This window comes from Oxyura jamaicensis, chromosome Z (genome assembly GCF_011077185.1).
Source record: "Oxyura jamaicensis isolate SHBP4307 breed ruddy duck chromosome Z, BPBGC_Ojam_1.0, whole genome shotgun sequence".
Taxonomy (NCBI): Eukaryota; Metazoa; Chordata; class Aves; order Anseriformes; family Anatidae; genus Oxyura; species Oxyura jamaicensis.
In genome coordinates, this window is record NC_048926.1 from 13335133 (window position 1) to 13345721 (window position 10589).

The following is a 10589-nucleotide window of genomic DNA, read 5'->3' on the forward strand; positions in this document are numbered from 1 at the left end:
CTGACTGATCTTAAAGTGTGATTGTATTGACTTTTGGTCTTCCATCTCAGTGATTGCAGCTCTAGTCTTGGTAATTAAGCAGACATGAAAAGCAACAGGGATTTGGAAGGCATTTAAGACAGCCAGAAGGATGCAGACATTTCTGGAAATGGATGCAAGTGAAGCATGAAGCTAGACTGTAAAACCCAACTGACCTTGTTAGTACTTACTGTCTCTCTCTTCCCCACTCAAGCAGACTGTAACAGATTAACAGAAGCCAAAAACCTGATTCTATCTATCCCAACTTATTTTAATTTGTAGACAGGATCAAACATGAAGCACTTCAAGAATTTTGGTTTGGGTTTCCACTGTTCTTTGGTATTTGAAGAGCAATTAATCCATTTTTCTACCTGCATTTGAAGGTCATTTTCCCGTAACATTCAACACAGCATAACTTGGTGATGTGTCCATTTTCACAAGGCATTTTCTGATGCAAACATGGATTGATAAAATGTAGGTCAAATACAATATGAAATGTTGAGAAGCAAAGTCCATTACTCATTGTTAACTTGGGTTATGCTGTGCCCTGGGTAAGCAGAGCAGGAGGCAATCACAAAGAGCTTACTGGCTAAATACCTGAGATGGGAAAAGGGAGCAGTAAAAGAGCAGAGCAGCAGAGCAGTCATATAAGCATCATCCTAGTTACATGAATTTTTAGTCCATGATTTTGTGTGGAATTTTCTTTCTTTAAAGAAACAAACAACAGAAAAGTCAGGTCAGTGAGGGTTAGACACTGATTGTAACAGAACACTGAGAATCTCAATTTGAAAATATTAATTACTTTGAAATATTGGTTTTCAACTTGATGCTCCAAATTTTTCAATTATTGAAATGCAAATATTTAAAAGCTCCAAATATATGCTATACTTTTTTTTTTTTGGCTTTCTTCATTGTTCACTTCTGTTGCCTGATAGTGACAAGCTGAATGTGGCTTTCTGTTCATGAGGTGCCTTAGAAACCTCTGTGCCTTGCAATGCATTAGCTTTATTCATCAGGTATGTCCAGTGCAACATGATACCTGGAAACTCAGTAAAGTCTCAGATAGTTTTGTTTTGCTTTTTTCTTATAGAGTCACATTTCTTAAATCGAGACACATTCTCTCTGTGTTTTCATTTATTTACACTTTGAAATGTGAGCATCCACACTTAATACTCTAATTGCATCTTTGTTGTCCTGGCCACAAAAGACATCCCACAGCCATCACAATAGCAAAGTAGATCTCTTGTTTCAAACCAGCACTTGTCTTGGTTAAAGAGGAAAGGGCTCCTCCCAGCAGAGACGGCTGATCATCCATACAGCATTAGCCAGTTGTACTTGAAGGGAAATTAAGAATAGAATGAGCTTCCAAATGAACGATAGAATGTAAGAGCTCCATACAATGGTTTAAACTGGTTAAATGTCAGAGGGGTGGCATTGTGGAGCATTATCCCTTCCACTGACCCATGGTGTTCTGTATTTCTGAAGCAGACTGCAAATACAATCAACAGAACTTAGGTGATCAAATTGTCTGCTAAGAGTAGGGGAGGTTGTTATTGGGTTTGTTTGTTTGTTTGTTTTTTATGATATTTGGAAGCTGCAACTCACATTGATCCATATCTTCAGAAACAAATCAATAGTGTGCTAAAATCCATATCAATATCTCCAGGGAAAAGAAAGGGATCTCTGCAGTCCATCATCTTTTCTGTCTCCTCAGAAACAAAAGCAGAACAAATAAATAGAGGAAAATCTGTCAACTGTGATACTCCTTTTTTCTTAATCAAAGGACAGCTTGTGAGATGAGAACTGCTCTAACCAATAGAATTATTGTTCATTGCTGAAACTAAAATAGGAAATAGAAGGTGGGGAAATCCTGACTGCCACTGAAACCTGTGAAGTGATGAAAATAGAGAAGTTTAGACTCCATCCCTATAACTCCTCCCAGAATGTGAAAGTGATTTGCAGCCCTCTGAATACAAGTCTGTTAACTTTTTTTAATTGCTAAAGATTCACATTTCTTGCTCAAAGCTACATTGCCATCAATGTTGCTCCTGCATAAAGGTGGACCAGGGGTTTGAAGACTTGTACAACAATAGGTACTAAATTGGAATTGAATGCTGTGCAAGTGTTCTATTCAGGGGCTTTCATTCACTGGTGGCTTCACTGCTAGGGCTTCTATCTTTGTACCTGCATCTTGTTTGGGTCATAACTTTTATTTCTGGTTTGAGAGGACAATACTTTTGCCTGGAAAGCACAATCAAGCAGGTAAATGCAGACAGCTTTTGAAGGGTGAGTCCTCAAAGATGCAGTTGGCTAGCCGGAGTAATAACATTAAATCCTGCTAACCCTTGAGATAACTAGCACTGACACTTTGGTGCAATAGGATGCCAACCAGCCTTGGTTGTAGTGCAGGTGATTACAACATAAGGAATCCTTAGTTCCTTGAGTAGGTCTTCAGAACTGACAGAAGGTCAAGGACACCCTGGGACATAGTATCTCTGGGATTCCTCCCACTCAGGTTGAGACCATTTCTGGATGAAACATGTCAGTGGTAAATGAAACAGTATTATTAAATGTAAAGTCTGATCCTGGTGTTTTATATTGCTATAATTAGTTCTACTTCAAATATAAGTAAATGCCTAGCTATGTTATACTTCCTGCTAATGTTGATGGGCTTGATTCTGATTTCAAGAGGATTTTTGTCAGCAGTCAAACATATGTGCTGCTTCTGCAGCGTCAGTGTTGCATTTGTGCAATATTCCTCTGAAACTTCACAGTTAAGCATTTTACAGCAATAAATTGCACTTGAACAACATGAGCAGGAACGTGCCTTTCCCACAGCACTGTCAGGCAGCTGAAGTGGTTAAATGTCTTGCAGGTGCCTTAAAACCCTGTTGCTCCAGCAAGGAAGTCTCTTTAATTTCACTGGAACATTTCTGAGAGCAAAGATATACCTAGTTATGAAATGTTGCCTTTTTTTAATTTATTTATTTATTTATTTATTTATTTATCTATTTGTATAATCTATTGTGTTTAATAACTATTTGCAGTTAAGGAAATATGTTTAGCTTTCTAGTATGTGCCAAAAAAAATCCTCAGTATTTAATTTTCTCAGGGCGTTAATGTTCGTTGGACACATTTCTTTGTGGTGAATAGACTGCTCCTGCCGTCTGGGCTCTTTTTTATTCACAGGCTGTGTTTGGGAAGCTTTTGCTTATTTCCAGTCCTCCAGAGCCTGCAGCTGATTGGATCTCTGTTGTGCCTGTGAAAACAAATTCATGTAGTCATTGTTCACTGCTAACAGACAATACAGTTTTGTGTTGTAGTGCTGATAGTTCACTGTCTGGTGCCTGTTATCACAGATCCCTGCAGTCTGGGTAGATGCATACATTGCCTGGTGCATGGCAGCGTATTACTTTGCCCAGTGCTAATGGGGAATAGCAGTTACGTCTGCGCCTCCTTTGCAAGAGCTACAGCATTTCTCCACAGCAATGGCTTCCTCATTCATCTGGGTACATTTGGATCAGTGTGTACTGCTGTCAGCTCAGGACAAAGAGCCCATTCTCAGTTCTTCCATAGCTGAGCCAGGCTGTGCAGCTCATGTGCACAGTTAGGTAGCTGCATCAGGGCTTTGGTTACAAGACTACACGTGGAGGCCAAGATAGGAAGCCTGACTGTGTGAGATCAAATGCTGTTCAGATCCCACTTTCCAGCATCCTGCCTCTCCAAAGAAAGGCCAGCCAGTGAAAGACTCTCAGGCTTGGCTGCCTGCATCCCTCTAGCAATTTTTCAGCTCTCAAAGAGACTCTAATTTGTTCTATAGGAACTGACGGGCTTCGAAGAATAGAACTTCTGGCCTCCCTTGTTGTGGGACAGAAGCAAGGCCAGTGCCTGCCAGCATTTATGGACCTGGACTGTTTCTTATTCATAGTGAGCTTTCTGATTCACACTGAGCTTTCTTGCTTCAGCTGGAATTTGTCAATGTTCTGACTATAAAACTGTGGTCAGAGACTCACTGTGTGTGAATGCTGGAAAGGAAAAAGGAGCTGTGCAGGAAAGGCTGTGTGATGTACAGCTCAACCAACGTGTATGGGTGGTGGATTCTGGTTTGGCCTGTGTGACAAGGAGAGGGCAGAAATTTCCATTACAGAGATCAGAAGCCTTATTGTGGTGAACAAGGTTGGAGTTCTCGAATCCAACTTTGCTTTGGGCACTCACTTGAGCCAGACATTGAGAAATCTGCCAGGGGGTGAAAACACAGAGATAGGTGAGAGTTGCTGCACAAGAGACCTCAGGCCAGGGACTGGACCAGTGGCAGAGGTACAGAATTTCAGAACCTAGAGTAACTCCACTGAAGAGCTGATGTTGCTGCAGAAACTCCATTAGCTTAATGACAGTGATGTAGAATGGATTTTCCTGGGAGATCTTCTGTCTATGTAGTAGATGAAACAGTGCTGGGTACTGAACCCTGATCATATGCATTATTAAATTGTTAAAGCAATCCCAGGCTTGAATTTTGCCTAGGATAGTTCTCCCAAACCCTGTAGTTTGGGAGTTAGTAGAAGAGAATGCTCACTGCCAGTAAGTAGTTTGATGGCAACGTGGGTCTTAGAGTACAGACTTATATCATTTCATGCCAGCTGCTCTCAGCTCAGACAGTGGTACATTTAATTGTACATTAATGCAACATGGCACATTGGAGGAAGCTCTGGTGGGGCTGTATTGTCAGACCTGAAGCAGGTGGGCAGAAGGTCTATGAATAACTGAGGACTGGCGATGAGGAGGCTCTGATGTGACTGAGTCATCAGATCTCTCTGCATTTTAGCTATCTAGACATATATAGATAGATTAATATGTAATATAAAATATTTGGAAGTCATTTTAAGTGTCATATATGTGTATATATATACATGCATGAATTTTTAATTAATAGTTTTTCTCCCTTCTTGCTTTGTGTCCCTCAGAACTCCCAAATGCTTGAGAAAATATATATTAACCATAGTTAATATATATTTTTATTGTAATCATCCAAAGCCAAAACTAACTGAGCAGAGGAAAGCTTAATGGCCCTGGACGGAGTCCTAGAATATTGTTTTATTTATATTATAAAATAATCCTTGCTGCAGCCATGGAGTTTAAAGGCTCTGCTGTACGAACATGCGTATCCCTGTATGCTCACAAATACATTCAATGCAGCAAGGCAGTAAAGTTTTGTAGGTGATCTCTGGGGGACATTGAAGCTCGAAATTCCAAGGGCTCAGGGACTTTACTCTCTTTCATCTTAACCCTTCTGTCCATTATTGAGAAATTGGCTGCTTTCTTCCTAATTTTAAGAGATGACACACTAAAACTGTTTTGCACCACAAGCAATTTTGAGCTGAGTTAGTTGCCAGCCAGATGCAGACATCGTGTGAGGGGCTGATGGCAGTGCAGTTGGAAATGGTAACAGCCTGCTTGTGATCAGCAGGCACGCAGTGATGGGGATGCAGCTATTTGACACAGTATATGCATCTCTTGGAAGTGATATTCATCTCTTGCGTCCCATTTTAGTCTGATTTACCTGTATTGGCTGAGCTGCTCTGACAGACTTGAGACAGCAAGTGTTCTGCTGTAAGTTATTCACTACGATGGAAATGAGAATTTTGTTTTATCCCTATTTTGGATAATGAAGGGTCTACCCAGTCTCCAAGGTGTTTTATCAAGTTCTAATCCAGGACCTTTACCTGCAGCCTCCTAACCGTTCCCTGGACAATTATAAACCAGCGATACATCAGTCACTACAGAGTTTAGACAGCCTGCTTGTGTAGACATTTGGTGTCTCAGGATACCAGCAAAACATATCCTCGTAGTCACGTTAAGCTCCCGTGTTTGGAGATACTCAAATAGCTGTCTCCCACTGATTCCCATCATCTGCCATGAACATGCCCCTACTCTTGTTGCAAAGAAGGGCCTCATGATGTGTAAGCCTTTCACAGCCTGAATACCAGGGTGTGTCTTGAACTACAGTTTTCAGTTCTCTTTGGGGTATTACTGGATTTGGGACCATTTACAACAGCTGTATGGCAGATTGCTTGGACACTACTCCAGCTAAAGCGGCACTTGCTATGAATTCCTACATTCCCCTTAATCTGTGTCATCTTATTTTGCTGAGAATCATCACGACCTCTCTCTGTGTGACATCTCCTCTACTTTCAAGACCTCCAACTGAAGCTTTGCATTTAACTGTCTTCGTGTACTATGAGGGGATTTCATCTCACCTAGCTTGGCTGCACAGAAGTAAGACATCCAGTCTTAGGTAGTAGTTAGGCTCCCTCTATGGTCAGTATCAGCTACCTACTTTAGAAGCAGATAATTTTCTTTTGGAAGTACATGTCTACCTGCCTAGATGAGATGCCCTCTGTGACTACCATAGATTTTGTAGTGGAAAAAGATGCATGTCACTCTTAAGATACTAATTCTAGTAGCTCCACAACCGAAACCATTATGATGTTGGCCATAACTTACAGTCTGCAAAACTCTAGGAAGTTCTTGATCCTCTTAATTTCTTTGTTAGAATAGGAGGCAAAAATGGTTTTTGCTGATGTATGTTACCTCCATAACTGAGCTGCTTATAAAAATTCTGAAAAGAGACTTTTTATCAGAGGGAGGTTTGCTTTAATTTTCTAGGTGTGCTTATTGATATTCAAGCACAGAAGTAGTGCAGGTTGGTTAGAGACCCATTGCAAATTTGTGAGTGGTCAAATTATGGCCCAGATCTCTCTCCAGCTCCTTGGGTCAGTAGCAGTTACCTTGATCTACTTGCAGATGCTGGGCAGCTGTGACCACATCACAAGCTGGAGTACCACATGCTGGAATAGGCAGTAGACATGGGGAGCTGAGACTGTAGACACTCAAACATGAGCTGGCAATCAGCAGACTTCAAGGAACCAATTCCAGAAAAACAAAGGATTCCAAGGAACCAATTTTAAAAGGCATTGTTATGAAATTATTGATTTCTGTGAATGATTCCAATTGACACAATGCAAATATTACAGAAAATAAAAACTTAAGCAATACAACTGCATAAAATTAACAGAAAAAGCCATATATTTAAATTTCTATATGTATTATGATGCTAAAAAATAAGCAAGTTTCTAATAGGTGGGTAGTAAGTGGGCTTTAAATATGAAAATGATAGGAAGGGAGAATCTATTGCATCTCCAAGTGGGAAGCTCTGTGTGAACATGAAATAGGCAAATATCAGTGCTTTTTGTTTTCTTTTGTTTTGTTTAAAATCTAATCTCTAATGTACGAGATTGCTTCTCAGTGCTTCCCTACAAATACGGCACGTGGATGTACTTAATTTATCACACTATTCTAGGCATGCTTGGTCTAGCCTTTTGCCTAATTTTTTATCGTTTGTTATTTTAGCAGTTCTGTTCTGTGGTCAGTTCTAGTTGTATAAGTAATAAAGTTGTTACTTCTGTCACCTCTGACTTGTCCCTATTCCCTGTGAATCTTCTTCCACTTGTATCTCTTTTTGGCCTCAGACTAAACCCCTTAATTTATACAGCATTCAACAAAAACATTTCCAGAAGTCTGTTACCATTATTATCTTCCCCTCTAGTGAACTCAGTACTTGTTTGTACAGCACGTACTGCATAAAGTCTAAAAGATGTCAAATATAAAGGCTTCTTGGCTTCCAGAATAAAATCTGTATCTGTGTATCTAATCAGAGCTGTCTTTCTCACTCCAGACTGGTAAAAACTGAATTGCCATAGGGCTCAGTAAAGACCACTAGTTTTTTTCTCAGGTGTATCTTTTGTGGATATGTGGATATGCTTGTAAATCTGTTTTCTGGATTGTTTGGAAGGTGGTCCTAAGTATGTCCAAGGAAGGAAAGCATTACATTGAGCAGAGATGAATACAAATACAAATGTCGCATTGACTGCTTAGAAGCCATACTATCTGACAGCATTTGGGTGAGGTTTTCCATATGTCTACATAGTAGAAACTGCAGATTTAAAAATTGAATTTTAGTGAAAGTTGAAAGAATTTTCTGCAGTATTTTAAAGGATTTTGAGGACACACTGTTGGGATCTAATCTGTACATTCTCAGAATGAGAATATACTTAACTCTGGCTACAGCAAAGCATCTATGAAAACGCTCTCTTGCTAATACAGATCTTCTAGTTCTTTGACACACTTGCACCAATTTTAAACACGTCCAAGTAACTAGGTAAATACAGACTCTATTTGGCCAGACCCAGCTTTGTCTGCTACTGAGATTCTGCTGCCAGCTACAGCCAGGTGGTAAATTCAAGCCCAGCTTAAGGATATTTTTATAAGATGCAGTCAGTTCAGCAAAGACCACTTGGGAGCGGAGCAGAGATTGCTGTTTAAAGAATTGAGTTGATATAACAGCTCCAGTTTATCCCCCGGTAATTGAACTGGAGATGCTGTCCTCTGCTTTTAGGATTTATTGAAGGATGGTCTGCTTTGACATCGTGGCCGTTTTGAATAGTATGGTTAAATTCTTTCAGTTTCCATAACCAACTCAACGCAGTCATGTGGCATGGACCACAGCCAGTGCCTTTGACCTCCTGCATATGTGACCAGTTGCCCACTGATTAGGGGCTGACTTACATAGAATTTTAGTCTCATTCCTGTAAGTTGCACAATAAGCTTGACTATGTGTGACCATGTGTAAACAAGCGCATATATGTGTCTGATTTTAGCAAAGACATCCTTGAACTTCAGTATGCAACTTGAAGTCAGCCCTGGTTTTAAGTATGGTGAGGTTAAACCCTCTTCTCCCTCTCTAGTCTGTTCCCCTTGAAAATAACCTGTACATGACCATATTACATCAGCATTTAGGATTCCTGAAATAATGAATAACAATTGTATCAGGTTGCCTGAGTGCATTTCATGCCAAATTTGTGCAACAATTGCAAGTGCAAAACCAAATCTTTTCACCTATCTAGTGAACTCTTAAAAAAAAAAAAAAAAAAAAAAAAAGCACCCCTCAAACCCTGATCTCACAGAACTTTTAAGAACTCACTTAATCCCACATATGTGAATAAAAAAGATAAAAAAGTTGGTTTGGGGATATTTGTAAGTGGACTTTAAGGGTTTGTTTAAATGTTTTGCTGGATGGATCATCAGGGATCTGCAAGACAGTGCCCTTTCTCTGACAGTTCTCTCAATGACATTTTTAAAAGCAGCTCACAGCTCACTAAGAGTTTATGCTGAGCCCCATGCTGAATGGATACAAATTTGTAGAGACTTTAGGTAGGGAAGACATATGGTGAGAGAGCACAGAAATCTGATAGTTTCCTGAGAAGTAATATTCCTCTAAAATATTGAAACAAAACTATTTGATGTGTGTAGGATGAATTTTAAATAAATATGGTAGTCTGGCCAATCCAGAGATGTGGATATCCTTGAATAACCTTTGACAGCACTCCCAACTGTTCTTTGAACAAGCAGAGAAGTATGTCAGAGGCCTTAGTTTTCGTTCATGTTGGGCCTCCTCCAAGATACCACTTCTGGGCTTCTGAGTCAGTGAGGCCCCTGCTCACTGCAGGGTATCTGAACAGCACAATGCACTTGGGCCTCCAGAGCCACTCTCCTAGTGAGGAACTGCATTTGTGGCAATCAGGATGGCAGAGTGAAAGACAAAATTAATTGCCTAAGAAAGTAATCTGTAAGGCAAACCCTAGTTTAGGCTTTAAAAATAATTATTTATTTAGTATTATTTTTTACAGCCAAGGAAAAGGCAGAAAACAATGCAAGTCTCCAAAGAGGTGGGCATAGCATATGGCAAATATGCTCAGCCCTGATGTAGGAAGCAGTTTTAGCTAGCTGATAAAACTCCAGTATGTTCATGCCTATCAGAACACTGACTTGACTGGGAGACAATCATAACATGGACTTTTGTTGCTGGTTTTGTTTTGTTCTTCCTATGTCCTTCATCCAGTAGAAGGTGTCCAGGCCCTGAAGTCAACTGACAGGTCAAATTCACAGGAACAATCCAAGACATTCCAAGAAATGTTGTCGGAGGGTTAACTTACTTTTTACTCTGAAGGCAGACAGGCTGCAGTAAAAAACAACAACAACAACAACAACAAAAACAAAAACAGCAAATAGTTTTGTTTACAAAGACTGATGATACCAGTTTTTTTTTTTTTTTTTTTAAAAAAAAGTAAATGAAATCAAACTGCTCTACTCTGCCATCCCTCTCAATAGGATAAAAGAGGAGTATGATCAGTGTATTTCTTGAAGGGTTTTAATGCTCTGTAATTTAGATAAGGACTCTGTTGTCATGCAGTACATTTTCTAATAGCAAAAGAGAACAGAGAAATAACATACTTAACCCAATCTAGTCCTGTGCTAACTCCAAGAGCATATGCCTTTATTCCTCAATACATGTTTTATAGGTATCTGGGTGACACAGTCATACTGTTTGTGTGGCCATAGGTCTGACAGACAAAGCTCCAAACACATTATGGAGTTACATAAATCAGAAGTAATATATTGTAGATCAACATGAAGAGTAAAATAAGTGAACATGAAGACCTGTATCCTATTATTTT

General features: G+C 39.7%; 1 long non-coding RNA gene across 1 annotated transcript; it reads left to right on the plus strand.

Annotated features, from left to right (window-relative positions):
- The first annotated feature begins 294 nt into the window (after positions 1 to 294).
- On the plus strand, positions 295 to 10133 carry LOC118156630. The gene is made up of 2 exons (XR_004746355.1): positions 295 to 401; positions 7808 to 10133. It is a non-coding gene; the product is annotated as an uncharacterized LOC118156630 (long non-coding RNA).
- The last annotated feature ends 456 nt before the right edge of the window (positions 10134 to 10589 follow it).